The 27,734-nt window shown below is 36.7% G+C and overlaps 1 protein-coding gene and 1 non-coding gene across 5 annotated transcripts in view; one reads left to right on the forward strand and one right to left on the reverse strand.

Annotated features, from left to right (window-relative positions):
- CNTN4 (contactin 4) overlaps positions 1-27,734 on the forward strand; it is a 985,539-nt gene that overhangs the window by 434,270 nt on the left and 523,535 nt on the right. The window contains exon 1 of one of the 4 annotated variants that reach the window (XM_047779340.1): positions 13,084-13,424. The exons of the other annotated variants lie outside the window; for them this stretch is intronic. The gene's annotated coding sequence lies outside the window, so the exon portion shown is untranslated. Of the gene's footprint in view, positions 1-13,083; positions 13,425-27,734 lie in introns of those variants that run through there. 4 annotated transcript variants of the gene reach the window in all.
- On the reverse strand, positions 23,806-23,938 carry LOC125114405 (small nucleolar RNA SNORA31). The gene has a single exon (XR_007131785.1). It is a non-coding gene; the product is annotated as a small nucleolar RNA SNORA31 (small nucleolar RNA).

The raw sequence follows: 27,734 nt of genomic DNA on the forward strand, positions 1-27,734 counted from the left end.
AGGAAACTGATGAACTTACTTTCTGTTCCTTCTTCCAAACTCATGGAGAAAGTGCAAGAGTGTTACTCTACAGACATTGTCCATCCAAAAGGGAACTTGAGTCCTCCCCTTTCATATGTATTTCATATGTTCCTCTAACACTTTTTCATGTCATTTTCTTCTCAATAATAATCCAAAAACTTTAATGAACACTTATCCTCTATTATATCACATATAATATCCTCAACTTGACACACAAGATCCCTGTGAACTAGCCCCAGAGTCTCTGCAATCTATACCCTGTAGTTTTCATTCCCATAATATTTTACCTTTAAAAATGACTTAGCTCCTTAGCTTCTCTTTGAAAACCCAGAATTTGGTACATTTTACATTCCCTGGCAGTGATTCTCCCATTGACACCTGCATGACACTTTAGTGCCCTTTGTCCATGAGTGTACACACAGAGAAACCTAAGCCATTTTAATTTGAAAGGATTTGGGGGATGGATTTAGGTTATTCTCAGAAGCCCCGGGTGAAGTTAGGCCAACACTGTGGCACATATACATTTCATATATTTTCTATTAGTGCTGATTTCTAGTGATTACTTCTTAAATATTCTTCTGATATTGACTGCCCTGATCAATACTGAAGAGCCAAAATTTGTTCTATTTTCTGTCTTATGACAGTTTTTAAAAATTTTCTACAGAGAAATTAATTAAATCTATAATTATTTAATTTACTTATTGATTGCTTATTTGCTGTCTTTTCCCTCCCCAGGATATAAACTCCATATTTGTTGCCACAGCAACCAACACAGTGCTTGGCACCCAATAGATAAATAGGAGTTGAATGATGACTTCATTTATTCAATTGCTCACTTGTTCTCTCTCCCTTTCTCTACTCCACCAATAATCATTTGTTCTTTGAATTAGAAACAGAGGAAGTAATTCAAAATACTGCATTGGAATATAGTAATTCAATATTGGTAAAAATTATTTTTATTGTGAGTCACTGATATGTAGCCAGTTCACTGAATATTTCCATCTTATTTCTCCTTTTTATCTTTAAGTATGTTGTCACAAATACATGTGAGTACTTTTCACATGGAATTTGATAGGTGCTTAGTAGATATTCATTGCATTTCTTGCAGTAGTTTCAGTTTTATGCCTCTTCTGTCCCTGTCCACTCACCTTCTAGCCCCCAGATATGCTTTCTTACAGAATTTCAGAAAGTGCTTTCTCATGACATCCTATGTGAATGACACCCAGAAATGTGTAGCATGGCAGCCTAGCCAGCTCATAGGTCCATAGGCCCTTAGTCATCAGCTGGCTATTCTGGCTTGGCTGTTTTTTTGTTTTGTTTTGTTTTGTTTTTCTTGTCTTTCAAGCTCAGCTATACACATGTGCATACATAATCTTGGTGTATTTCTTTTCTTCTTTTAACCATCATTTCTGTGACCCTTCGTTTTAGCCCACTTTGTTTCTACAACTTCAGCTTCATCTTACAGATGAAGAAAGAGCTTCCTAGAAAAGCAACCAGACTCACCTGAGGATATGTGACTAATAAGGGACCAAGTCTGGATAGAATCTTGGTGACCCGACTCTGACTTGAAAACTGTGGCATAAATTTTAATAACCATGCTTTTATTATCATTACTCCTGTCATTTTAATGTTCATGAATGAATTCTCAAGTTATACAAGAAAATGAAAATCACATTGTTGCATGGCTTTGTAACTTTTACATGTGTTCAAAAATCATTTATTAATTCTTTACACATCTTTGAGCTATACCACTGAGCTAGATGCTAGGTTAACCAAATTAAACAGGGCCTAGTATCTCTTTGAGGAGGCTGTCTAGTAGACAGAATAGTTGTGTAAACAGATCGTTTTAAAGCAGTGTGCCTGAGGATCATGTGAACACAAGACAGTGGCGTAGTCCTTTGTGGTGGGAGTGATTGTTGTGGAGTGGGAGATGGATTCAGAAATTCTTAATTTTAAAATAGTTCTTAATAGAGTAATGGATACGTAGAAAGGAGAGAGAAATAGATGGATAGTTATGTGACAAAGAGAGTTGTTATCACTGTTTTATAAAACATCAGGTGCAGAGAAGTTACACAACTTCTTCAAGCTCACACAGTTAAGGGGAGAATATAAAATACCAGACTGCCTGACCCGAGGGTTCACTCTTGAACTTTAATAGTTAGAACTACTTCTAAAACATTGAAAGCATTTCCTGATGAAGGGTTTTGAGTAGGGAAGCATTATAGACAAAAAGAAATATGTGTGTGCGTGTGTGTGTGTGTGTACATATATATATTATATATATGTTTTGAAGTAGAGATTTACAACGTTGTGTTCTGTATAGCAGAGTGAATCAGTTATATGTATACATTCTTTTTCATATTCTTTTCCATTATGTTTTATCACAGGATGTTGAGAGAATATATTTGTATGAAGTAAAGAGTAGCATGAAGTTTTCAAGGAAGGAAGAGGAAACAATCCTGGTTGATGAATGGACTATATAAAGCACAAATCAGTAAGGGAGGGAGGTTGTTAGAGAGGGGACGAGATATGAATTGGTAGCCTTTAGGTCTTATCAGGTAGTTGATAGGGTCCACTGAAGGATTTTAAACAGGAGGATAACGTTTAGATTTCTATTTTGGAAAGGGCATTCTGACATCAGTGTGGAGAATGGATTTCAACCAGGGCTTTTCATTTTTTATTCATTTCCAGGTGAAAAATGCTACAGCAAAATAGAATGGTTTAGAGATCAATAAATGGCACAGTTTAAAATGTCTGAAAGGAAATCTTTGGCTCCTTAATATAGAGTGCATTCTGCAGAAGCTGAAAGTGACCCTAATCTGATAAGTGTAGTATTTTTAGCATTTATAGATATAAAGGGAAATGTCTCATTATTCAACTTATGACATCCCCAAGAGTGATACCCTGATTTATCTTGGCAGTTTCCCTCTTCCCCTCAAAAAATGGTTAATTTCATATTTTTATTCCCACCTTAATATTTTCTGAAGCTGATAATAAATTTTCATGAATAGCTGATGAGTTATTAGTGGCCTCTGTTTCTGAAAAAACTGTGGAAACTACTTGGTATTTCCTGGATAGCATCCATTACCACCACCTTGACGTGTTGTGAGTGGATTGCGATACTTTAAGAAGAGAAACTGGCAAATTACTGAGGTTTAAGAATCCAGGTATTTTGTAACCATCATTATAACCATTGATTCAATCAAGCTTCATCAATGTACACCAAAATGAGCAGGTAAAAAAGCAGTTAGAGAAAACAACACATTATCTCAAGGTATTCTCCAAATGATACTAGTTATAAAGGTCAAATGGTATCTTTTTTAAAATGATTTTTGTTTTTTTCCATTATAGTTGGTTACAGTGTTCTGTCAGTTTTCTACTCTATAGCAAGGTGACCCAGTCACACATACATATATACATTCTTTTTCTCACATTATCCTCCCTTCTCACAGCATGCTCCATCATAAGTAACTAGATATAGTTCCCAGTGCTATACAACAGGATCTCATTGCTTATCTATTCCAAAGGCAATAGGTTACATTTATAACAGAAAATCTGGTGATCAAACTTATACTACCAATACCAGGATAAACTGATAATATCTACCTCATAATGCATCACACTGAGAATCCAGTGTAACATATGCAAAGACTACATAGTAAATGATAGTTTTATATCAATGTTAAGTTTCTTGGATTCCTTAATCCCATTGTGGTTATGTAAATGAAAGTCATTGTTCTTTTAAAAAAAACAAAACAAAACATGATTTTCTGAATTCTCAAATTTTACGCTTTAAATATTTTTACAGTTTTATTTATACCTCAGTAAAACTGAAAAAAAAAATGTATGGTGAATTCTTAAAATTACTTAAGGGTAAAATGTTATGATGTCTGCTACTTTCAAATAATTCAGAAAAAATAAATATAACAGAGAGAAGGAAGAAGAGAAGGAGAAAACAGAGAGTGGAAACAGAAAGCAGTCACTGAAATATTTGCATTAGTGCTAGGTCAAAAACATGGGTGTTCAATGTATTGTTCTTTCAGCTTTCCTTTAAGTTTGCAATTTTTTAAAAAAATGAGTACAGAAGAAAATTCAGACATTCAAATCAAAAATAGTGCTCTGTAATCTTATCCAACATTCTTCTGTTTTTATGTTATTTTAGATCATCCCTACCCAAAAGTTTTGAGGTATAATATATGTGCTTTATTTTAAAGCAGCTTGATTTAAAATTTCAAACTTTAGAACCACTGGTTTACTTCAGGCAGTCATCTTTCAGGAACATTTTTAATTGTGGACGTGATTAGAAAAGAAAAAAAAAAGATTGTCAACGGAGAAAATTCTCAACAGAGAAAAACTAATGTTCCGCATTAATTATTGTTCTGCATAATAGTTTGAAAAACCCTCGTTCTGCCATTTATTAGCTGTGAGCCCATGGACAACTTATCATATCTCTGGTTCTCAGTGTCTTCATCCATGAAACAAGAATAGTAAAAACACCTTATTCATAGGGTTGTGGTGAAGACTAAATTAAATAATCCATGTAAGGAATTTAGCAATTTCTGACACATAATAAACTCTCAGAATAATGATAGTCTGTGGCAGAAAATGACGTGTCTGTGTACAGAAGTCATCATGTTTTCTTCACTGCTCAGAATAAATCTGTCATGCCTTCCCAAAAAAATAAAATTATACAAACAGGGTTTTTTGGTTGTTGTTGTTGTTGTTGTTTTTCGGGGTTTTTTTTTTTTTTTTTTTGGTTTTTCAAACTCGTAGCTCCTCTCTTTTTTAAAATTTTTATTATAGTTGATGTACAATGTTCTGTCCATTTCTGCTGTATAGCAAAGTGATCCAGTTACACATATACATCCATTCTTTTTCTCACATTATCCTCCATCATGTTCCATCACAAGTGACTGGATGTAGTTCCCTATGCTATACCACAGGATCTCATTGCCTCTCTACTCCAAATGCAATAGTTTGCATCTACCAACCCCCAACTCCCAATCCATCCCACTCCCTCCCCCTTCCCCTTGGCAACTACAAGTCTGTTCTCCCTGCCCATGAATTTGTTTCTTTTCTGTAGATAGTTTAATATGTGCCATATACTAGATTCCAGATGTGTTATATATATTTGTCTTTCTCTTTATGACTTACTTTACTTAGTATGAGAATGTCTGGGTCCATCTATGTTGCTGCAAATGGCATTATTTTGTGCTTTTATGTGGCTGAGTAGTATTCTATTGTGTATAGATACTATATCTTCTTAATCCATTCATCTATGGATGGACATTTAGGTTGTTTCCATGTATTGGCTATTGTGAATAGTGCTGCAGTGAACATAGGGGTGCATGCATCTTTTTGAATGAAAGTCTTGTCCAGATATATGCATAGGAGTAGAATTGCTGGATCATATGGTGATTTTATATTTAGTTTTCTGAGGTACCTCCATACTGTTTTCCATAATGGTTGTACCAATTTACATCCCCACCAACGGTGCAGGAGTTTTCCCTTTTCTCCACACCTTTTCTAGCATCTGTTATTTGTGGACTCATTAATGATAGCCATTCTGACCAGTGTTGTTTTAAAATTGTAAAGTCTCAAATAAATATATCACTTAGCATAAGAACATAAGGTATACTTTTTTATTATTTATTTATTTATTTATTTATTTATTTATTTATTTATTTATTTTCTTTTTAGGGCTGCATCCTCGGCATAGGAGGTTCCCAGGCTAGGGGTCGAATTGGAGCTGTAGCTGCCAGCCTCAGCCACAGCCACAGCAACTCAGGATCCAAGCCACATCTGCAACCTACACCACAGCCCACAACACTGGATCTTTAACTCACTGAGCAAGGCCAGGGATCAAACCTGAGTCCTCATGGATGCTAGTCAGATTCGTTAACCACGGAGACACAACGGGAGCTCCACAGGTATACTTTAAAGTTACATATGATTATGTGACTCTATATGTAGATTGCACAAATTTTAGGTTCCCAGAATTAAAGGTTGATTTCCTGACATTTGTCATTTGCTTGCAGAGTTTCTACATCATGTAGATACAGAAGATAAAAAGATATGAATTTAGACAGAGGTTTCCCTGAAAGAGCTTTTGAAATTTTTAAAGAGAATCCTGAACTCTGTCTTAATCTTTGTTTTACATGTGTTTTAAATTTTTTTTTTCCTCTGTATCTGGGAATCAGTCAATTTTTGGAAAAAACAAAAAACAAAACTGTACCCCATTTTCTTAAAGCAGGTAGCAAGTAAAGCAGGCATCTTCTTCCTCTTTTTTGCTCCATCAAATACAAGAACAGTCTTAGCTCATTCTAAACTGACACTCCCTTTTTCCCCCTAAAGTAACACTGATAATCTTAAGAAATACTGTACTTTTTGGATGTAGTTCTGCCTCGAGCATTCTTCATTATCTTGGTACCTTTTTCTCATCTTGTTCCATCTGCAGCAGCTATAAGGGGAGACCATTTCCCTTTAAGAAACAAAGGTGAGTTGCAACTCTTTTCATATAAAAACCTGAATAAAGCTTTCTGCATTTGATGGAAGGGAGGCCAAAGAATAAAATGAAAAGCGCCTGCCATCTACCTAGTGCCTACCCTCCCTGGAGCCAACGGCAGGGCTCAGCACTAGGGCTGAAGAGTCCACAGGGCACTACATTAGTGATAAAGCTGATTATAAATAATAATGACCCTAGTAGATGATGAGAAATGGAATAAACTTTTTCTGAGCCAGACGGAATGATGTAGAGTGTGCAGTATAACGCCATGAAGTTTGTAAGGAAAGCAGATGCTGAGAGGATTCGATTTCTCTCCCCCATAATTTAAATGGACAGTGAATTTAGTAGGTGCTTAATAAATTGTTGTGGAATGAGTAAGTAAACAAAAGAGGTCTAACAATAAAGATCCTAAGGAAAGTCCATAAATGGAAGCACATTTGCAGTTAATCCCAACTCTGTTACAACTGTACCTATTTCAGGAGTAAGATCACATGCCTGAAATGGGAACATACAAAAAAGATACCCTTCTGTTTAGAGAGAATCATAGAGATTAAAAAAAAAATGGAATTACATGGACCTTTACTTGCCCTAGAGTTGTATTCACTGGTTTCCATGATGGTGGGGCCAAGATGGAGAGGCTAGCAGAGCTGGATGGAGATTCATTTTTCTCATTTCTGTTTAGTTTTGTGAGAAGCAGGAGGGTGGAGAGCGACGTATTGGGTACTTGTTCTGACTTGACTTTTTTACTTAGTCATCATGCCACTAGCCATTTGTTCTAAGGCCCACGTTTGTTTGCACTAATAGACTTGGAATTACAGTGCTTTCTCCACTTTTGGACTAGCTTGTTGTACTGAAGATTGTAATTTTTGTGAAAGCCTACTGAAAAGTCGAAAGTAACATCCAAGGCAGAACAGTCCATTTGCTACTGCAGCTATATTTAGAGCAACACCATTTTAACTTGGTCAGCTTTGCATCTCAGCTCTGCAAAGATGCTGATTTTTGACTCTCAGGACTCCGTCAAAATTCCTTTGGGTCTCTGTTTCTTATATGTGGCACTGTTGACAGATGGGGGCAGATGATTTGGGGAGAGTGGCTGTCCTGTGCATTATGGGGGTGTATAGCAATATCCCTCCTCACTCCACCAAATGCCAGTTGTATGTCCCTCCCTGAGTTTTGACAGTCAAAAACTAGTCTTTCTATTTTATTTTACTTGTTTATTTTGCTTTTTAGTGCTGCATCCCCAGCATATGGAAGTTTCCAGGCTAGAGGTCCAATTGGAGCTACAGCTGTCAGCCTATACCACAGCCACAGCAGTGTGGGATCCCAGCCAAGTCTGCAACCTATACCACAGCTCACAGGAACACCAGATCCCCAGCCCACTGATTAAGGCCAGGGATCAAACCTGCATCCTCATGAGTACTAGTCAGATTTGTTTCCTCTGCGCCACAAAAGGAATTCCAAAAAAAACCAGTCTTTCTAAACTTCCTATTTTTGTCATAAGAAAAATCAGAGTCTTCTGAGGAAATAATTTTTGTTTTCAGATGATAAGAAAGCAGGTGTGTATTCATTAGCCAGTGTAATAAGGATTAATCCATTCTGCCCCTAAAAGTAATTGAGAAATATAACTTGCAAAACCATTTGTCTACAGCCTGTCCCTCTCCTCTTTCTTTCCTTCTCTCTCTCTTTCTACATTCACATACACACATAGGCACATGCGTTCATACCTTAAATTATTATTATTATTTTTTTTGCTTAAGAAAGCTCCAGATTTCTTAACAGTTAGTGGTAGGTAAATATCGAGGCATCCTACTTTTTAAAATTTAACTTATAGATTAGTTTGATGTCACTCTGATGTAATTTTCAAAATGGGTTCTTGTCACTACAGACTTTTTTAATTTTGTGACCCCAAGTCTCAGTGGGTCATTGTTATAGCAATCTGATGACTTCCTGGAAATGAAGATGGCCACACACTTTTTCGTGTGAATCCATACTTGTGGCTTGTTTCTTGATTAATTTCTCACTGGCTCCATTGCTTTTGCTTAGAAAAGAAAGTCCAGGCAAGCTGCTTAGGGTGTCATTCCAGTGGGTGCCCTGGGCAGTGATTTCTGAACCATTCATCCCTTTAAAATTTTGTTCTCAGCTGGAGAAATGTCACAGTTGTCTCAGCTTTCGGCTCTTCTGGTGAGAGAGGCAAGGAATAGGAAATTTGAATGCTTTCTAGAAGAGGCAAGTAGTTGTATGCACACCAAGTGACTTACTGCTAAAATTTCCAGAGCATTAAAAAATATTGATTAATCCGCAACCTGTTGGGAAATTACTGCCTTAACTTTCACTTTAGCTCTAGATATGCTAAAGCTCAGAACTGAATTTAACTTGCTGAATCTTGCATTGTGGCCAGAAAGAGACCTCGGGAGCCCTGTTACCCACATTCTTATTAGACTTGACGAGAGGTGTTAAAATTGTAGATTGTTCGCAGTTGCAAACAGATGCAGTTTTGTGTGATTTCCATGCAAATTCTAAAATAATATCTGTATTTATTTTGGCTCCCAATATGTATCCTGTGATAATATATCAGACTCTACTGTTTTTATGAAGACATTCTCTTTTATTTGCAGATACTAATCATTTTGGTCTTTTTCTCCTTCTCTTTACTGTATTTATTTTGACATTAATGTTGGCTTTGACCTTAAAAAAAATAACAAGACATTTCCAAGATTTAGGCTATTATTATAAACCACTTCATTTTTTAAATGGTATGCCTCGGGAGAGAGATGTATGAAGAATTGATGAAAGTTAGAAAATTTTAGTTAGTAATTATCATCTACCATTAGAAACAAGTGCAAATCGCACGATGTCAAAGTGAATCTATCACATACTATAATCAAAGATGAATTGAAGTAATTACCAGGCAAAGAGGGATTGAATAGAACTTAAAACCAATTAAACTATTTATTTCAACTGTACCTCTGAATAAACACAGTTGTATTTTAATTTGTTTCTCTTTTCATCTGCTTTGGCAGTATGTTTGCTAATGTAACTGAGATGCACAATTGCTATTTAATTAACCTATTTTTGTCAGCACCTCACATGAGCTGTGTGAAGGAGATGTGCTAAAGTCTCAATAATAATGAGCCAGATAAAAATATCAAACATGAAATGTGCACCCGTCATTTTACAAGGTAAACCAAATTGCCACAATACCAAATGAAATAAAGAAATGGGTTTCTCTAAAGAAATTGGGTCACAAATATTTCCAAAAACAAAGATATTGAACCAACACAAAATTATGCAAAAGTTGAGTGGATTTTATTTAAATTTATTTAACTTTATATGTCATTGCTGTTCTCTCTTGAACATAAGTCTACTTGAGGCCAGGTGTCTGGTTTGTAATAATTGAGTTGGTGATGGATATAGAAGGGTCTGGCAGCAAGCACCTTTCACAAAATCTTGTATCCTTTGGTTAACTTGTTTCTCTAGTTACCAATACAGCATCGTGAATGTGTCTTTGATTCCCTGAGACCGGTATCAAAGCCCTAGAAGAGTTTGGCTTGTCTTGACCTTGATAATGCACATTTTTCCAGTAAAGATGGCATGACTGACAAGAGAAGAGAAGCCCTATCTTTCTTTGGATAGAAAGAGTGTTAAAGACAGAGAGATTCAACAATCCCGTTTAAATATAAGACTTTTTCCTCGCACAGCCAAGTATCTGGCAATTGGCACCATGAGGCGAAAACATTTTGATCAGACTTTTGCCTCTTCAACCAAATGTTTAACTCTCGGGCAGACATAGTTCATGTACAAATAACCAAAACCATCTTCTGGCCAACTTTTTTTTTTCCTTTTACATTTTTATAGTTGACTTGCACTTACTGACATGCTGCCTTCAGTTCTCTAAAACGCCTGCATGTTCCCTAATTTATCAAGGTGCCCTCAAAGGTACCAGAGACCTCCCAATTTAGGAAATTTTTTTAAAAAGAGATACCTTTATTTCATTCCCATTATTCAGGTCCATGGTGTGAAATGTTTTTAACAGAGGTCCACTCTTGAGCTTTTAAAACAGTAGTAGGCTGTCTTATCTGAGTCCTCAGAGATCTGGACCAAGGACTTATTGTACAGAAAAGTAAAACAAGGCTCAGAGAGGTGCTGTCATATCATGGATTTTTGTAGCAAGATAAGCATTAGAACTCAGGTTTCCTCTCTTCCTAATTCCACCCCCTCCCCTTTGTCACACAGGCTTATTAGTTTGATTTGCTATAACTGCTTTGTGTGTGTGTGTTGGAACTTGAAATTATCACAGGGGTGCCTTAATCACAGCTTTGTATGAGTGACACAGAGATGAGTCCCCTTTCTCTGAAATGAAATGTTTTGCATCCTTAACCCACTCTTGCTTAACTGAGGTCAAATTTACATAAGCAAATGTTTTTGGGGACTGGCAGGTAGCATGTATGTATAAAAGCAGGAGTTGGCACTGCTTTGGTAAAGTGCACAACTCATGTTCTGTTTTAAAATGTTCACATTCAAATTCTGAAATCTCTCTCTTGCCAAAGCAAGCATGTCCACGGGCTGCTAGTTTGCAACTTCTGACTGCAGCACTGTGCAGACGGAGTAAAGCAGAGCGTTATTTCGGTTACGCAAGCAGAATCAACATCACCAGTTCCTTTTTGAATACTTGTGTCCTGAGTTCCATGCCAAACCCTCTTTTTTAAATGCCCTGGACTTCAGGACTCTAGAAGAAGCATATATTCAGGGACATAAAATGTCCCCAGAGAGATGAGCCTTAGTCCAACCAGTCTCTCCAAAGTCTGGATCTGCAGAGAATATGTATGTACATGCCCCCGTAAAGTCTGCAGGGGAGATGCTGCAGCCTGTCGGCTTCTTGGGGGCTGCAAAAAACCCAGACAGACAAACGAAATCACAGAGCAAACCCACCATATGTACTGAACAACCAGTGTAATTATATTCTATAGTTGAGGAATTACATAAATTGCCCATTGGGAAGGAAGCCTTAATCTCTAGCTGTCCCTTGAAATCTATAAACAGCTGTGCACATTTCTGTGTATCTTTGAAAGGTTGACCACATTTGATCGGGGAACCAACTTGATTTCCTAATCAGCCAGTTGGAGATGTGCGTGATTCTCCCGGTGTGCGTCTTTGATTCATGCGCTAATTATGTCGATCCTTTGGGGAACACAGCCACAGAGCTGGGTCCTCCTTGATTAATGCTGGCGGAGAGCCATGCAGCGCACAGCGGAGAGCAGCTCAGCATTCTCTAGTCCCAGCTGAGAATATGGTCCCATTATCTCCCAGCTGCCTAAGCAATCCATAAGGGCCTGTTCTGCGTGGATGATCAGTGTAGTGGAAGCGGGGACTTGCTGAGAGCTGAAATCTCTGTTTGATTTGCTATAACATGTAACGCGAAACTGGGACATTTTACTTTGCAGTCTGTAAGTACCAGATTTTTTTCCCCCTCTCTCCCTACAGCTCCATGTGAATGTGACTTTGCAGGCTGCATTTGATTTTCTGTTCCATTGCTCTTTGTTGAATCAAGCTGGTGAGACAGAGTGTAATCTGTTTAGAGCTTGCTGTTTCTGTCATATCTCTTTTATAATTGATTCATACAAGGAAATAAGAGACCTTTCAGAATGCTTTTGGAAAAGTTAAAAATTATTGGCTTTGTTTGAAATTTGGAAGCATGGGTGCATTGTCTGTGGTGATCAGGATGGTTAGAGCATAAATTTATCGTCTTCAGTGTGTCTGGTCATTGCAAGAAAAATGTAAGTAGAAGTGATGTATGTATGTAAAGAGATCATCTTACATGCTATCTATATAAAAGAAACATGTGACAGTAATTCCAAAATATATTTAAGATAGTTTATTTTGTGACTCTCTACTGCCACTAAGAAATGCAGAAACAGGAAAGTTTCTCTTGTTTTTCAGTTGCATCATGTTCAGAAACTTTGCCTGGGGTGGGGATAACTGATAGGAATATTTGAAAATATAAACAATAGATCTCCTTTCTCATTCAAAGGGGCAGTATTTAAAAATAAAAGCCTATTTTCACCCAATTTTTTCTTTTGAATGTACTTTTTATGAAGAGATGTGAATTTCAAAAAGAAAAAAAAATAAAATTAACAGTTCAGCTCCAGGTTCTTTTATCTTTCAAATGTCTCTAAATGCAGTCTATCAAATTACTGCTTGTTAGCCATGCAAGATGAATTGATCATAAAAATGGTATTAGAAATTAATTTTGTTAATAATGTTTGCATGTTGTCTTTCAAATGATCAATGGCTTAGTGAAATTAAAGATGGTTATCACCGTGGAAAAGGATATGTGGATTTTTTTGTCTGCGTTTCCCTAACCTACATATAAATCACATTTTTCTTTCTGGATTGAAAGTAGCACAACTGAGCTGCTTTAAGAATAGCATTTGAATATATGAGGCTTTAACCACTTGAACCAATGGCCAGAGCTAATGTGGACCAAAGTGAACTTCAAATCATTCCTCCCTGCAAAGAGGAATCGAAGTGCCCTCACTGAGCTTGAGTCCATGGAGCCAGAGGATCCCACAGTTTCCGGAGTGGAAACACAATTTCTCTGAATAGGCAGTAAGTCTCAAAGTAGAGAGAAACCACAGGCTGTGAAGTATGAAAGTGTCTCGCTGGTGAGGACAGAGGATGTTCTCATTAGATTTGGTTGAGGGGAGTGATGCAAGGGGAGGAAGACTCAGAATAGATGGTTGTGTCCATGAGCTTTAGGTTTGGAGGGGAAAAGGTAACAGACCAATAAAGAGCACTTAACATCTGGCAAGATGAAGCAGACGGAGAATGGCCATGGTACCTCTGGGTAGCGAACAGTCCCAGGGCTGCCCTCGAGGAGAAGTCTGTTCTCTGCGAAAAAGTAAGTGTTTTTAAGGGTTTCAAATATTGAAATCGGAAATGGAGTCAGGTAGCTCTGACGGTTACATTTCCCCTTAAACAAAAGAATGTCTTCTTGCCTTCTTCCCAGACTTGAGCTGACTTCTGTGAGTGATGGTTGCTGAGGAAGCCTCAGCTCTATTGTAAAGAATTGTTGGCATTTTTCTAACTAGTGCAAGTAAATGATCCTTCAGAGTTGTGATCTTATTTAAACTGATGACAGGACCGGAAATAGAGATAGTTGAGGTCTAATGACTTTTGTCTAATTGTTTGTCTTGTGTGTATCTAATTTAGTACAAGCTGATTTCTTTTGAATTTCAATTGTGTGTGTGTGTGTGTGTGTGTGTGTGACTCCTGGATTCTTTATAAATAGGTATATATAGCTATGTATATAAAGAATATATGTACTTAAATATGTATGTATTTATCAGGAACTTGGCCTTTATAGAGAAGTGTTTGTCGGGGTAGTTAAGTTTGACTTTCATTTTCCATTCAAACATTTAGAAATTTCAACTCTTATGATGTTAAACTTTTTTTTTTGTTTTTGTTTTTTTTTTTGCGGCCGGTCACCTCAAAACTGCAAGAGGTATTTGTGAGATATATAATGTGCTCCTATTACTTTAGAAATATTTTGATTATTTACTAAAAATTGGGATACTGTCTTCCCAGTTGTACTTAATCTGTAGAAAAGGGGATTGGATGCTTAAGGGGTTAGTTTAGGGTCTGGTCACTTGACAGATGGGGCAGCCAGATGGATGTTACATATACCTTGTAAGAGGAGCTTTTAAAGTCATGGTGATTTGATTGGCCTTCAAGATAGATTTCAAGTGATCTAAATGGTAATATAGGTCTTGCGTTTTGTGCATAAAAATACTGTTTCTGTCTATGTATTTGCAAGCATGCATGCCAGTCCATCCAGCAAGCTTTGTAGACAATTTCTCGGTTGCTCCCAGTTCAGCATTCCCTTAGCATCCAGAAGGTGCTGAGCTTAAGCAAAGTAAAGAAGGGGCACAGGAGCAGAGAGGAAAACCCCCTGGCAGCTGAGATTTGCGCCCTTGGCACACTGTCGTGTCTGTCCCAGGGCTGCTGGGCTGAGCACATAGGCAACTTCACAGCATCCTAAGCAGCATTCATCAGCAGGTCCTCTGCACACAAACCGCTAGCCCTGCTTGACAGGTGGCAACACAGATGTGAGGTGAGGCATGAAGTTCTGTAAACTGTTTCCACAAGATGTTCAGCAGTAAATATGTTGAATGGAAAAACATGTAATAACCCCCCCCAATTTTGGGGTGATTTGGGAGAATATAAACCTCAACTCTGCATTATCAGTGTCCACTCCTTAGCTTATCACCTAGACCAGCAAAAGTTTGTTACCTTCTTTTAAGCTGCTGTGCAACTTAACAATCCACTTCACCTCTTTGTGCCTCAGTGTCTCCTGAGAAATGGTGTGATCTCTAAGATAATTTCTATGTTAGGAGAGTCTGTGATCTCCTGACCTTTCATTCTAGCCTTTCACTCCCTCCTGGTAGCCCTTCAGATTCCCTCGGGCTAGGGTAAACTATGATAGAATTGCCCTCCAAAGCAAAGTGGATTCTTTCTTTCTTCCTCCTTTTCTTCCTTTCCCTTCCTCCTCCTGCTTTCTTTCCTTCTTCCCTTTTCCCTTCCTTTTTCCTTTTTCTCTCTCCATCCCTCCCTCTCTGGCCTGTCCATGGTTCCCTTTCCCCCTGCATCCCTCCTTCCTTTTTCAATTAGTGAGCTGTTCTAAAGTCAAGCAGAAACAAGGTTAAGATTGTCTGTTTTTTTATGTAACCTGTTTGTCACCTTGTCTTATGAGAGGTCCCTGAGATATAGGAAATATATTGACATCCTGCTCTGTTGTGCAGTATGTTTCCTTAGTCCTAGGCGTGTGTGTCCAGAAGGGACATGGAAAGTTATGGGTGTGTGTATATATGTGTGTGCTGATTGCCCATGTTAATTTTTAGAGTAAGAGAATAATTTATATTCTAAATTGAAGGTGACTAAGCAGGATTCATTCTAATGTATTCAGCTGACAACTTTTAGTTTAAAAATATAACAAAAACAAAATTTCACAAATGAGAATCCACCTCCATATTGCATGATATTAAAGAGACTGATTTTTTTAAAAGAGAAAAAAGTTCACCAAAGGATTTCATTTTTCCATGAGAAATGAAAAACATATTCATTTATTTTCCATATTAAACAATATGGAAAATAAAAAGCCATAAATGATTTTATTAAGAAATATATACCTGACAGCACAATCAAGCAACTTTGTGGCATTCAAGCGAGTTAAAACAAAAAAACAAAAAAACTTCATGGAAAATTTTCTCTATTTTCCATGTATTGTCATCTCAGGATTGTTTGTTACTAGATAAAACTCTCCGTTAAAAACAGCAACTGATGAAATTACTTGACCTGCCATGAATGATTCTGGGGCTTCTTGATCTGGTCAAAGCAAATTGTGAGTAAATTTCGTTTAAGCCTTTTCAATACTAGTACACTAAGAAGCTAAAACAATTCAGAATTGATATTTGTAATGCAAAGATGGTATTGCTTTTTGTTTCTTTCACCTTTAAATTAAATAAAAATACACATTGACTGAATAGTTGGAATGGCTATTCAGAATAATGGCAGGCTAATATTCTACTTAACAGTTGATAACATTATATATATATTTAACATCCCATGTGCCTACTTTGGATGGATGATAAGTGACCATTTGATGATATGAGTAGCTTGGATGGGTTTTGCTGCTTATTCCAGAGCAGGGTAGTGTTACAATAGCTTTTAAATGTAAGTTTGGAGTCTTAATTTTTCCCTCAAATTTTACAGTTAGGAAATCTCTGTCAATGTGTCTTATTATTCTGGGGTTTGAATATTAATGTTATTCGTTACTGAACTTGTAGACAGTATTTGATGTGATCCATGCCGAGTATAAAATTAATTTTCCAAATCTCATAAAATTGGGTAGAGATCCTGACTTTTTAGGCAGCAGGCCCTGTAATAAGTAGAAGCAGTAATGTGGAATAATTCCTCTGTTTTATAGTTGTGCACCCTTCTATGACCAAAATGATTTTGTACTTATATACTATTTCTATGCCAAAAATATAATGGTGACAGATATGTCTATAACTTGTGGCTCTTGTATCCTTTATTATAAAGTTACCAGGCAGCTTCTGGGGCACTGCTTTGGGTTTTAAACCACTGGATCTGATGACTTGAGATGTTCAATTCAATATCACTTAGTTAATAGCTCCGGTGGTTTATCAGACTGTTTTATTGTGTAGTTAAAAATGTGAAGTTGTAAATCGGTCTAAGACAGGGCTGTAGTTTTTGTTTGTGGTTTCCTGTCATCATCTATATTCCAACGGAGGAATGAGGGTCCTTCTGCATATTAGCATGAAATTTTCCTGTTGTTTCAAAGAAGGACTAGAATGATTTAATATTGAGAGGAACACATCAGAAGGAGCTGCAAGGGAATAAAGAATTTCTATGGCTAGATATAAAATGCAGAGCTAAGATTCTAATGCTATGACATAATTTAGAAAAGCTGACCATGCCAGGCATTTGGCAAAGGGGATACAAGGAGACAGATTTAAGTCTTGCCAGAAGGAAACCCTATATCAAGGGATAGAGGTTTGAGGGCCCTGCAAAACAAAACAAAAATGTAAATAAGGAAGGAGAGGCATTGAGTATATTGTTGAGAGAGGTGTGGCTTCATGCTGCAAAAGAGAAACAGGATGAGTGAGTGAAAAACACCAAGTGTCAGGGCAGTGGAACTAATTCTGAATTAATTGGCATAGGTATTGCTGTGTTACTGGGCAAATGATTAAGAAATTTAAATCCATGAGGAGAGACAGAGAAAAGGGAATGCCTTTGGCTCTTTACTGCCCCGACAAGATTTACAAATATAATTATCTTAAATGAAGTATGTATCATGGCATCAGTGGTGGATTGTCTTATTTTATGAGGACCTCTGGAATAGTCTATATGGGTATCACATTTACTGTGGTACGTATCAGTAAACAGGTGTTCATGAAAATTGTGTGGCTATCTATACCAGTTGCTAGGAAATCATCTTGATCTTTCTATCAGTTTTTGTGTTGCCCCACCCCACCCCCCCACCACACATACATACCATTTTTCTGTATTATCCCAAAGAGTCCCGTGAGAGGCCCCTGGGTGGTCTCAGGAGTTTGATTTTATTAAAACACTTCAACTGTTTGGAAGTAAATTTAAAGTTCTTACTGTGGGGTGGATGAACCACGAAATGAAGTGACTTCTTGAAATCACTTCACTTCACTTTTCCTCATGAAGCATTGTATCCAGAGTAAAATGTTTACATCTGGCAAACATTCAGATAAAATGCCAACCAGACAAGAGCCCCTCGATGAGTCCCAGCATTCATTGTACACTGTCATTTGCAAGAACTTTGCCTCTGAGCTGCTTAGAATTCAGTTCATTTGTGCACCTTTCAGATTGATAGGGCTGCTCATGGACAGGAATAATGTTTGACACCAGGGGGGAAAACAACCACCATCTCCCTGAAGAGAACAAATCATGTGTTCAAACATGGTCTCTGGCATCTTTATGATGTGCGTGTTAACTGTGAATTTGGTAATTTAAGGTGTGTGTGACTCTTCCTCCTGTCCAGCTGTATGGCCAGGTGCTTAGAGTAAAGAAAAGCAGCAGATTTAGATGGACACACTTCTTCCCTGGAGCCCTTCCCACCCCCGACCTCTCCCTGCAAAATTCTGCTAGGGTATTCAGTTGATGGCTGTTGTTAACCTCTCTTGTGTTATTTTATTTCTTGTTGAAAGTACCTTTTGTGGCATGATAGTATGTCTAAGAGATGTGAAAGTTTTAAAAATGACTTGACTTTCAAACATTCTTACCTAAATTACATGAGAAAAACAGTTTCTCAGGCTAACTGGTATGTGTGTGCGTGTGTGTGTGTGTGTGTGTGGTGTGTGTACCAAAGCTAAAATCTGTACAGAACTTTAATGTTTATCCAGGAACATGACTGAATGATACATTGGTTAAAGTATTTTTTTACAAATTATTTTCGTAATGTGAATAATATTCAAGATGTTCATATAAAATGATAGACAAAAATATTTCCCTTGGAGAACACTCTTAAGTTTGTATTTGATGGTTTTCAGTATCGAAATACCTGAAACGTAGTGTTAGGAACCTGTTTGAAAATCTGGATAAGGCTCTGATCAGTCCTCTAAAATATTTGTTTTAGTGAACTTTGGGCTTCACGTGGGAATTTTTCCTAGAATGCGCAGCAAATACCTCTGGTGGAATGTTTGAGCCTTTAAGTAGTATCTAGATAGATACTTTTAATGGATATGTTAAAAAAAATGTAACTAGTAAATAAAATATATTGTTTTACGGATATAACTGCTTAGGACAAAGCTACATTGATAAATTGTTTTTCTAAAAATGTTTTGATTAACAATTTTAGAAGCCATTCTCTAGTGTAGCAGAACTTATAAAGGTGACATGCAGGTGACCCTATCACAGGTTATTTCCTGTGAGTTCAAGGAGGACCACTGTAGAAAATGGGAAAAGGGTGACAGAGAATCATGGAACATTAATTTTGAAAATGATCTACGGACTGTCTTGTCTGACTCTCTTCTACCAGGGCTGATGGTTTATCCAAAATGGTAAGTAGTATGATTAGGGATGGAATTATAGACTTTCCACAACCCCGTTGTGCTCTTTCTCTGGCAAGAGTAACTCTTGAATTTCTCTCCAGATTATATATTCATGCCAGAATACCAGAACACTACTGAGAGCCAGAAAGCCCAAGCAAAGGCCTTAGGTTCCAGACTGAAAACATAAATGAGTCAGGTGGACCAGGTGTCAGAAAACAGAGAATCCCCAGGGTCGGTTGAGGACAGTGTAAATGTAATCCTCTGTAGTCATGTAGGATTGTGGGCTCAGTATTTCTACATTGTCACAAATACTAAGTATCTCTCTTTATTTTCTCAATGTTTAAAAGCTAGAGAAACTATATGGGTGTCAAAATACATACCCATGTAGTTTACACCCTCTATATTAGTTATTTGAGGGACCTGTCACAGCAGGAGGAGAAAATATGGGGTTTTCCAACATCAGTTGTCATGTACTGTACCTAAAAGATGGAAAATACATGAATAGTCTATTCTGTGCACTTTTAGAGAGAAAGGTACAAGAAGACTTGTACAAAGGATGTTAGGATTCCCACAAAGTTTGTTTAGACCTTAATATCTCTTATAGATTGTCAATTGGCAGGAGTAAGATCAAAGAACACATATGTCACAGGTATAGGTATGAAGTTAAACGTAGGACATTCAATAAATAAATATATCTTTCGTAGCTGAGTTATTCAGTTTAATTGACTACAGTGATAGCTATAGATTTTACTAACATGCAATTTTTGTATTTAAATTTGGCACCAGTGTTGTCAAACATGATTTATACTGACATTGAAATGGATATGTTGATGATTGTTTAATTTTCTTAAAGAAATCAGGTAAGTAGAGGAAAACTGCAGATGCTTTCCTTACACATTTGTTACATGAGATTAGACGTGTCACATCACGTCATATTGGAAAAGATGGTTTAATTTCCACTGCCTTTGACCTGAAGGGCACAGGCTATGTGCTGTTTAGTTTTATGGCTGGACTTCTGTCTAGCCAACAAGTCACTCATTTCTTAGGCATTTTCCTTTCTATCTCCTTAAATGATGGAGTTGAGGAAATTGACTAATTTGAAATCTATTTATAACCATATTTATACCTTAGGTATGGGTACACACATCCCTCCCTAACATATGGTCTTAAGTAGAATTGAATTGATATGTGGGGAAACATTTTGAGCTTTTGAGGATCAAAATGTTTTCATAACTGCAAAGTGCTATTAGTAATAAAGATAATAATTTGGAAGTAAATATTATAGCAACTATGTGTAAAGGGGCTCTTAATGTACTATTTCATTTCAGTGTATATAAAGGAAAATAGGTACCAGAATATATAGTGCCTATCTGCCTTATAAATTCTTTCCCCACGGTTCTTGACTTTTCTCTACCACCTAACCTGCCTTTGGTAACATGGAAGCTTACCAAAGCTTTGAAGTAGCCAGTTAGAGGATTTACCAAGTGAATGACAGCTTTTTTTTTTTTTCTTTCTTTTTTCTTTCTTTTTCTTTTTTTCCTGAGGGCTGAGCTCTTTGAAGCGATTAATTGTGTGGGCATATGATGTCATTTTTGTTTTTGTTTTTTTTCAGAAGCTCAGAAGTAGGAGTGCTTCAGTCACCATGGAAAGTTGGCTCTGAGCTTTGGTAGAGTGGTCCTGACCCTGTGTGATCCTGGGAAATGATGAGAAGGATGCTTGTTAGTGTTTAGAGCCTACAGGCTCAATGGCTTTCCAACTCTGCTTCCTTAATTAAACATAGAGCACTCAAGGGTTTATTTCAGTCATTACCAAGCAAGCAAATCCTCTCCTGACATCATTGAATGGGGAATGCATGTGGCCTGCCTGCCTAAACAGTTAATATAAATAGGAAGTACATCACTGGACAGTTCAAGCCTACCAGCACATTACACCAGCACATTACGAACCCTTTCCCTTTCATCATCTAGAAACACTACCTGCTTAGGCAAAGTCACATTTGCATAAACTTCAGCTTCAAAGTGCCTCATCACCAAACTGATGTTGTATTGTAAAGACCTTGTACTCAGTATTAACAAGGTTGTTGATTTTACAGAGACTAACAAATAATATAGTCTTAAATATCAATTGATTTAGGATATCCCTTGACGTGACATCAGTATTAAGGCTTTAGCATAGCTGTCACATGAAATATCTGATGTTTTTAAGTTTTAACTAATTTAACAAGATAGTAAATATTGTGTTGAATTACATTTGTTTTTTCAGGTCAGTACCACTTAACAGCTGTTACTAGTAAGAAATATACTATTTCAGTGGCCTGAGGGTCCAAACATTCTATAGTCACATTAATGGGGAAAATAGTGTGGACAGTGCTTCTCAAACATTAATGTATGAAACTGCAGATCCTAATTTAGTAGCACTGGAGAGAGGCTTGAAATTCTGAATTAATAATTAGGTCCTGTATGATGTCAGTGGTGGGGGAGGTTATCACTATTTGAGTAATAAGAATAAAGGCCGGTTTGAACTCCTTCTACTCACACTGCATTTTATACCTAAGGAATACTTTCCTGGTCATCTATTTCAGACTGTATTGTCATTTGAAATCAGAAAAGAAAATGCATTAGATCAACAAGTCTATCAACTTGTCAAGTTAAAAGTTTTTGCCTCATTTTATATTACACTGCTTTATGCCCTAAATCTTTGCTTTCTGTCCTAAATTGATCTGGTACTTCTTTCCCTGACACCCAAGTCTTGTGGTTAGTTATTTAAAGACATGTGAAGTGAAATATTTTGAATGTTTTAGCTAAGATAGATGGTCTCTCCAGAATCAGAAATTGAGATATTTTCTGGAGACAGGACAGATATACTCCAGATGGAATATTCTGAATTATTATAAATGATAATACTGTTTATTGGTCTCCCTTTGATCCTGTGATTTATGAAAGTAAAATGTGAGGTTTTCTAATACAAGCATTCTCTAACTTCTTATACAGTGTTTATTTCCCTTTGGTAACATTGCATATTATGTTCCTGCTAGTGGTGACAACTGTCAGGAAAGTGAGAGGCCTTTCTTTTTTAAACTTTATTCCATTTGTGACATGATGACAGCTGTCATGGGAATGGGGAAAGATAGAACAATTTTTCAGCGTCCGGCAATTGAAGGGACATTCATTGCTGCAACTTAATGAAAGTTGCTTCATCATGACATGTGTCAGAATCTTTGTGATGCAAGTGTGGAAGGATCTTTTCTGAAAGATTTATGCCTCAGGACTGGATTTGAGCTGAAGGGACACGACCTTGGCTTTGAACTTACAAAAGGTTACCCCTGTAATAAAATCCAGAGTCACATGAAGAGGTTTTTCAGACCAGGAAGGCAATGGAGAGTAAACAACAGCACAGATATTGTCTTCAAGAGGCTCAAATAGTATGACGAGGGTAAATCTCCTAAGCTTTATTTTATTCAGAATCCTCAGTTAGTAGGTAGACCTTTAGGTAGTCATCAGAGTACTTAGAAATCAAGATGAATAACTGCCTTCCTAGCTTTTATCAAAACAATTTTCATTTTATAAGTTATGAAAAAATTGTTTCTCCATTTAAAAAGATTTCTATCATAAAATTCACTGTGAATGGATGGAGTTCTTGAAAAGATTGTGAAAATTAAGAAAAGAAAAATTCTCAACCATATATAAAGAGTTTTATTCTTGCATAATCCATATAATTACCACATTTACAAGGTATAATTCATTGTTTTCAATATATTCAAAGATATGTTCAACCATTCCTACAATCAGTTTTAGAATACAGTTGACTCCTGAACAATGTGAGACTGGGGCTGCTTACCCTCCATTTAGGTGAAAATCCACATATAACTTCTATTTGGTTCTCTTTATCCAAGGATCCACATCCGTGATTCAACCAACAGCAGATTGTGTAGTATTATTATTGAAAAAAGATCCAAGTGTAAGTGGACCTGAGCAGTTCAAACCTATTTTTTTTAAGGGTCAACTGTATATTCATCATTCTAAAAAGAAACCCCATACCTATCAGCAGTCACTCCTCATTTCTCTGAAACCCTTTCCTACAACCCTAGGAAAATACATAATCTCCTTTCTGTCTCTATGGATTTAACTATCCTGAATAGCTCATATGTAAGGAATTATACAGTATGTGATTTTTTTTTTTTTTTGTGGCTGACATCTTTCACTTTGCATCATGGTTTGAAGGTTTATCTCTGTTGTAACATGTATCAGAACTTCATTCTTTTTTATTGGCCATTAATATTCCTTTGTATGGATATGCTAGATTTTATTTATCCATCCCTCAGTTAAGGATATTTGGATTGCTTTAACATTGTTGGCTGTTATAAATAATGCCTGTATGAATACTTATCTACAGTTAATGTGTGAACACATACCTGGAAGTGTCATTTTGGTGGCCAAACTGAAGATTTGTAGCTAATATGTATAAATTTCATCAACCTTGAAATATAGTGATATTTATATTTATTTTCATTAGCTTTCCTTTAATTAGACTTAACACTTGCACTTTTATAAGTGGAATCAATCAGAAGGAAAGGGTGGAGGGGAATAACTTTCTAACACTTTTCTCATAAATTTCAAATTCTTTGGAGTAAAGCAGGCTTTTATGTTCACAAGGTTATTTGTGAGTTGCAACATATTTTTTCCCTGTATTCCCCAATTTAGTCTGGGATGCCATAATCAGACAGAAAACGAGAGGACATTTTTTTCTTGCATCTGTAGTGGAAACCTGAGTAACAGACAACAGATTTTTTCCAAAGGTATATTAAAAGCTGCAATGTAAAAATACTTCTCAATGAATAGTTTTACTCATCTTAACATAAACTGCTTCAATTTTTTTTACTCCCCAGAAAATATTTATCTCCTAAACCTATAATCCTTCTCCTCCAAACTCGATAGTGGTTCACCATCCAATTATTAAGGGTTTGAATACAAGATAAGAAGTTAAATTTGTCTATTAAAAGTGAAACAAAAAGGAGTTTCCATTGTAGCTCAGCAAAAATAAACCCAACTAGTATTTATGAGGATGTGAGTTTGATCCTTGACCATGCTCAGTGAGTGAGTTAAGGATCTGGTGTTGACAAGAGCTGTGGTATGGGTTGCAGACATAGCTCAGATCTGGTGTGGCTGTGGCATAGGCTGGCACATGCATCTGCAATTCGACTCCTAGCTTGGGAACTTCCATATGCTGCACTTGTTGTGGCAACCCCCCCCCCAAAAAAAAAAGTGAAACAAAGAATGTGTCCTTTCCAGTTATTTAGCAGTTATTTAGAGCAAAGTATATGCAAATTAGATATGAGATATTTACAAATAAGTTTAGTTAGCATATCAGGCGGGATAAATCTAGTTAAATCCCAGATCAGCCTTTTGGAGGCTTAAAATATTTGCATTGCGATAAAGAAAACTATAGGTGGGCTTTTTCAAACAATTAAAAAATTGTAGCTGCAAAAAGGTATCAAGCTCAGTGCCAGTCAAGACGGTAAAATGTAGAGCATGCCCATATTGGAAATAGATCTTTACTGTGTCAGTGAGTATGACGAGCTGGATCAGAACACCAATCGGAAAGGAGGCTGAGTGAATGCACTGGGGACAGTGATGTTATTCATGCAATGTGCACCTTGGAAGGCTGTTTGGATTGCACTTGATTACCACTCCTGTGTATTTGATGTTTTGCAAGTACTCTACTGGGACTGTCTTTTCTCTGTTCCAATTGAAAATAAGTTAGAGGAAGGAAATAAACATGTTAGTGTTCTGAAAGGAAAAAAAATAAAAGATGAAATACTGCTACTGCTCCCAAAATTAGCTTCTTTAACTGGAATCATGAAAGAGAGTGCAAAAAAGCAACTCACTGAATATTGCTTAATAAATTGAGCAATGTCAGTATATTTTTCTTCAAAGACATTTTAAGATTTCTATGTGTCTTTAAAAGACATGGATATAGACTAGGAACCATGAGGTTTCGGGTTCAATCCCTGGCCTCGCTCAGTGGGTTAAGGATCCAGCGTTGCCTTGAACTGTGTAGTTCCCTGATCTGGCGTTGCTGTGTCTCTGGTGTAGGCCAGCAGCTATAGCTCCGATTAGACCCCTAGCCTAGAAACCTCCATATGCTGCAGGTGTGGCCCTAAAAGGACAAAAGACAAAAATAAATAAATAAATAAAAGACATGGATATAATACTTATTCAGAGAGCTCCAAAATCAAACATGGAAGTATTTTACTTAAAATACAAGTTATTGACATGTCATTATTATACATTATTCACTTTAATGTTGTTGAAGACCAAATGCAAATATAGGTTGGTTTGTATATTTTGCAAAATCTTGTCACTAATGATTTTATTTGCTTTTCATTTTGGAAAGGCCAAGATTTTCATTTAATAAAGTTTATTACTAACAAATAATTAATCTGGAACAGAATCATTATCGAATGTCTACTTTGTAAAATGATTGAAAATAAAAAATTTAAAGGTGAATATGACAGATAAATAAAGTAATGAGTAATGAAGAAATGGTTGAGAAAGAGCATTCAGTTGTTTGTAGCAGTGATGGAACATGTGTATAGTGTCACATGGAGATAGGAATTAACTTTACACGCCCATCCCTATTGCTATTTCAAATAATGGTCTTAAGATACTTTTCTTATAATGTGACTTGCAAGTCAAATATATCAGTTAAGTTTTGGCATCAGGAGTTCCCTCTGTGGCATGGTAGGTTAAGAATCTGCTGCAGTGGCTCTGAGTTGCTGTGGAGGCCTGGGTTGGATTCCCAGCCCTCAATAGTGGGTTAAAGGATCCAGCATTGCCACAGCTGCAGCTGGGATTCAATATACCTGGCTCAGGCACTTCCATGTGCTGAGGGTGTGCCCATTAAATAATAAATATATCTTAAAAAAAAAAAAAAAAGGGCTGCCTTGGAGTTCTCACTGTGGCAGAATGGGTTAGGGATCTTACATTGTCTCTGCAGTAGTGTGGGCTCAATCCCTGGCACAGCACAGTGGTTTAAAGACCTGACACTGCCTCACTTGTGGTGGAGTTTGCAGCTGTGGCTTGAATTCCATCCCTAGTCTAGGAACTTCCATATGTCAAGGGTGTGACCCAATTAAAAAAAAAAAAAAAAGAATTTGGGCCAGCATGAGACAAACTGCTCAGTATACATTGTTAATTTTAGAGAGTTTTTCATTTATATTCTTACCCACACCTTTGAGGAATTTTACCCATGCCTGGAACTCTCCATTTTCCAGCCCCCATACCCTTTCCCCACCACTCTCCTTTCTGTCCACTTCTTGGTTCTCTATCAAAACTTATTTTTAGAGAGACAGAACACTACATTCCAGTAGTTCTTATACTTCTTAGTTTGGAGGAGTAAAAGAAACTGTTATTCCTGCAGTATGTATGGGAGTTTCTCATGGGTCTTTTAGCAAATTTAAAGGACAAATCCTTTATATGGCTAAAATTTTATAGTTGGAAAAGTGATAGCAAAGTTGGAGCCATTCCTCATATCTGTACTTTTAAAAATCTGAGTCATTGAAGTAGAAATTGACCAGTGGAGGAAATGCAGTTTTATAAACCAAGTAATTTTAAAACTTTGTTCTGTATACATAGGCAACTAGGAGAAAAGGAATTCGAGCCTAAGTGGTCTATTCTTTAATAAATTTGATTAACGGAAATCTAAATGGTAGTTGGAGTTACTTTTCATTGCTAAAGAAGATGTTTTCATTTGCTGAAAGGAGTAACTACAATAGTGTTCATATTCTTTATTACATTTATCAACTATACCTTTCTCTTTTCTAATTCTCTCCTTTTACATTTTTTTATTGACATACAGTTGATTTACAATGATATGTTTCTACTGTACAGCAAAGTGATTCAGTTATACATATATGTTATTTTTCATATTCTTTCCCATTATGGTTTACTATAGGATATTTAATATTGTTCCTGTGCTATACAGTAGGACCTTGTTGTTTTTCTATCCTGTATGTACTAGTTTGCATCTGCTAATCTCAAACTCCCAATCCATCCCTCCCCCCTCTCCTTTGGCAACCACAAGTCTGTTCTCTATGTCTGTGGGTCTGTTTCTGTTTTGTAAATAAGGTCATGTGTGTCATATTTAACTTTCACATGTAATTGATAGCATGTGAAATTTGTCTTTCTCTTTCTGACTTCACTTAGTATCATAATCTCTAGGTCCATCCATGTTGCTATAAATAGCATTATTTCATTCTTTTTATGGTATTATACCCTTCTCTTTTGATAAAGAAAATACATATCCTCCTAAAGTTTGTTTTCATTCCTGTTTATATATACATGCATATACCCACCCTGGGGTAAAGGAGTTCTGGGAAAGGAGATCATATTGTTCTGAAAAATTAACGTAATTTTAAAATTTCTTGCTTTGCACATAGGAAACTGGCAGAAAAGAAATTCAGGCATACATATGTTCTACTTACATTAATTGATTTAACATAAGTGGAAATTAGAGCAATTATTCATTATAAAATAGTTGCTGGAGTTCCCACTCTGGCACAGTGAGGTAATGACCTGGTATTGCCCCAGCTGTGGGATAGGTTGCAGATA

This window comes from Phacochoerus africanus, chromosome 1 (genome assembly GCF_016906955.1).
Source record: "Phacochoerus africanus isolate WHEZ1 chromosome 1, ROS_Pafr_v1, whole genome shotgun sequence".
In the NCBI taxonomy this organism is placed as follows: Eukaryota; Metazoa; Chordata; class Mammalia; order Artiodactyla; family Suidae; genus Phacochoerus; species Phacochoerus africanus.